The sequence below is a fragment of the Theropithecus gelada genome, unplaced genomic scaffold (assembly GCF_003255815.1).
Source record: "Theropithecus gelada isolate Dixy unplaced genomic scaffold, Tgel_1.0 HiC_scaffold_15876, whole genome shotgun sequence".
Classification (NCBI taxonomy): domain Eukaryota; kingdom Metazoa; phylum Chordata; class Mammalia; order Primates; family Cercopithecidae; genus Theropithecus; species Theropithecus gelada.
In genome coordinates, this window is record NW_020257632.1 from 682,166 (window position 1) to 686,173 (window position 4,008).

The 4,008-nt window shown below is 37.0% G+C and overlaps 1 pseudogene; it reads left to right on the forward strand.

Annotated features, from left to right (window-relative positions):
- The first annotated feature begins 2,152 nt into the window (after positions 1–2,152).
- Positions 2,153–2,928, forward strand: LOC112617074 (annotated as a pseudogene).
- The last annotated feature ends 1,080 nt before the right edge of the window (positions 2,929–4,008 follow it).

A 4,008-nucleotide genomic window follows, 5' to 3' on the forward strand; every position in this document is an offset into this window, starting at 1 on the left:
ACTGAGGCCAGCAGATCACCTGAGGTCAGAAGCTCAAGACCAGCCTGGCCAACATAACAAAACCCCATCTCTACTAAAAATACAAAAATTAACCAGGCATGGTGGTGCGCATCTGTAATTCCAGCTACTCAGGAGACTGAGGCAGGAGAATTGCTTGATCCCAGGTGGTGGAGTTTGCAGTGAGCCAAGACTGTGCCACTGCACTCCAGCCTCAGTGACAGAGCAAGAATCCATCTCAAAAAAAAAAAAAAAAAGAAAGAAAGAAAGAAAAAAAAAAAAGACTTACATGAATTGATCCAAATGGATTCTATTCTTGGGGAATTTGAAAAAGGGACCTTGAGAAACTCAGTTCCTTAGCAGTGAAACATGTTGCATAAAGGCTATAATAAGAAAAGGACAAAGTAGAAATGCAGTGATTTGAGATTCTGGGCAACCAGAGGAAGCCAGTGTGTTAAAAGAGAAGAGTGGAGTTGATTTGCTGGAAGGAGCAGTGAAGAGGAAGGCTGGCCTCCCTAGAGATAGGAAGTAGCCTGTCTATCCCAGTTCTACCTTATCTGAAGCCTACCTCCACCTCTTCCCCGGCCTCTGATTTTATGAGAGTTGAGCAAGCTTACATGACATTCTGATTGTTGCACCAAAAGAACTTTGACCAGAGCAACCATGTAATAGCACCATCATAAACCAATGGCCTCAGAAGACAAATAAAATTAGTAACCTTCCCCCTACTCCCTACTACTAAACAGTGCACAGGATTTAGGAACTCTAAAGAATGTGATCATTTTGAGAAATACAAGTAATGGTGGATTCTTTTATACGTCTATGCTCTGACCCACCACTAAATCACACAGACCCATTTCACCTGCCTCTGGCAAAATAGACTCTTTTCTTTCACAGCCAGGTATGGATTTTTTTTTTTTTCTGTTTTATTACATTATTGCAAGCAATGCTACCTGCCAAACCACATGCTCTTAAACTGAAATGGCTTCTAGGCAAGTACTAGATTGACAGTAAATCAGTCAATATGCTTGGCTTAGGTACCACAACAGTTAAATAGACATCTTCGGCTTCAGGAGGGGAAACCTTCCTTCAAATACCCAATTCAGCTTCTAATAAGGCCTTCTGAAAAGCTTTTTATTTACATAGTATTTTAAATCACCAAGAAGTTTATTGTGAGGTTTATATGAGATATAAAGGCATGAAAAGATAATAGACAACAGTTCTGAATTAAACACTGAATGCATAACAAGTAAAAGCAAAATATTTAAAGTTATTTTAACATTTAAATTATTCCACAAGAAAAAACTTTTGAGAGTCATGAAATGTCTGGCCACTGCTCACTATATCTGAATTGAATGCTCTAGCTGTGTATACTGTAAGCAGGAAATAATGCCTAACACAACAGTTTATTGGATAGTAGACTCAGTGTTTTCGGTGTGCACTGGTGGATGGATTTCTTTATCTCTTCTGGGAGGGATAAGATCCAAAGGTTAGAACAGGCTCAAATAAATTCAGTTCAGTATGTGTGGTCTCTTCTGAATTATCCCAAAGCCTTACTGTCTAGCTTCAACCATGTTCCCCTACTTCATGTTATCTCAATTATATATCTACAAAAAATTGGAGAAAATAGTATTCATTTATTTGTAAAGACATTAGAGATTCTGGACATTAGAGGATGCCTGGAGCACAAAAGTACAGAAGAATATAAAGATAATCATTTATATAGGTCACCTATTGTTATGTTTGTCTTGTCACTCATCACTTTCCACATCTTCACATGTACCACACATTTTCAAGAAATAAAGAAGAAAGATAATATATGTTGATGTTTTTGTTTATATATTTACCCCCAAATATCTTAAACATGACTTGGTATCTTATACTTATCTTTATATCTAAAAATAAAAGAACTCCTCAGGCATGATTTTATACAGTGTGGCTAAAATGTAGAAATGGAGTCAAGGAAGCTGAAACAGTTCATAATTAGGTAAATAATGACAGATTAATTCACAGTGATGCCTATTATACCATAAAAAGTAAGAAGTAAATTTATGTATTAGATTTGCTAAAATGTGACCAACAAGCCTCTTGCCAGGTGTCCTGATGAAAGTGATATTGTCTTTAAACCCTGCATGGCAATCCCTGATACACCTCCATGATATCTAGGCAAGACAAGACAACCTGGAAGTCCAACCACTTCCTTAAGAGCATCCAACTTTTAGATGATTATCCAAAATGCCTCATTGTGGAAGTGACAATGTGGGTTCCAAGCAGATACAGGTTGGCATGTACTTCTGAGGGAAGTCTGTGGAGCTGATGGACAAGAACACTATAACACACAAGGCCATCTGAGGCCATCCAGAAAACAACTCAGCTCTGGAGAAACTGTTGCCTCATATCTGAGGGAATGTGGGCTTTGTATTGACCAAGGAGGACTTCACTGAGATTAGGGACATACTGCTGGCCAATAGGTGCCAGTTCATGTCTGCGCTGGTGCCATTGCCCCACGTGAAGTCACTGTGCCAGCCCAGAACACTAGTCTGGGGCCCAAGAAGTCATTTTTCTTCCAGGTTTTAGGCATCACCACTAAAATCTCCAGGGTCACTATTGAAATCCTCAGTGATGTACAGCTGATTAGGACTGGAGACAAAGTGGAAGCCAGTAAAGCCACACTGCAGAACATGCTGAACACTGCCCACTTCTTCTCCTTTGGACTGATATCAAGAAGGTGTTTGACAACAGCAGCATCTACAACCCTTAAAGTCCTTGACATCACAGAGGAAACTGCATTCTCACTTCCTGGAGGGTGTCCACAATGTTGCCAGTGTTTGCAGATTGACTACCCAATTAGATGTTAATTCTCTGATGATTAAAATCAAAACTCAGCATAGTATATCATCTAAAGCAGACAATCCATTAACTATTTGGTGAATAAGGGCGCTAACATTTTTTGTGGGAGTGGTAGCACTAGAGACATGGGCAAAGAGCCTACATTCTTTAAATGGATTCCAGGACTAATCTTTACTTTGCAGCAAAGGAAGTGTCAGGTGTTTTAGATATAACTAAAGATGTCCCTGGTTTTGCCTAATCTTGATTATTCTCTTTCTTCAGTTTGCTTTAAGTTACATTTGCTTTCCTTTTTCCAGTGTCTTATAATTCCAGTGAAAGTTTATGTTATTGATTTCAAATTCTTATTTTTAATGTAGACATTTAATATGTGTTATAAATTTCCCAAAAGCATTGCTTTAGCTAAATTCCATAAGTTTTGAGAAGCTGCTTTTTTGATTTTCATGCATATCAAACTATTTTCTAATTTCTCTTGTAACTACTTTGACCCATTGGCTGCTTAGAAATGTGCTATTTAATTTTCAAGTTATTTGTGGATTTCCTGGATTTTCCTTTGTTATTGATTTATAATTTTCATTGTGGTTGGAGAACACACTTTGTGTTATCTAAATTCCCTTCCATTTTTTGAGGCTTGTTTTATGACCTAACATGTAGTTTATCCTGGAGAATTCTCCATCTACACTTGAGAAAAATGTGTATTTTGCTGTTGTTTAGTGGAGTGTTCTACAGATGTCTGTTAAGATTATAATTGTTTAAGACTTTTATTTCCTTGTCGATCCTTTGCCTAGATGTTTCATCTATCAATGAATGTGTGGTATTGAAGCATCCAGCTATTATGATTGTTGAATTATCTATTTTTCTCCTTAAGTCTGTAAGTTTTTGCTTCATGTCTTTTTGGGCTCTGTTGTTAGGTGCACATATGTTTATAATTATTATATTTTGGATAGATTGATTCTTACATCATTTTAAATGTTGTCTCTAGTAATAATTTTTGCTTGAAATCTGTTGTGACCATTGCCATTCCAGCTTTCTTTTGGTTGATGTTTGCATAATATATTTTTTCTTTCATTTTATTTCAACCTATTTGTATCTTCAGATCTAAAGTTTGTCTTCTGTAGATAGATATTATATTGAGAGATCATGTTGGGTTTTTAATCCATCCTG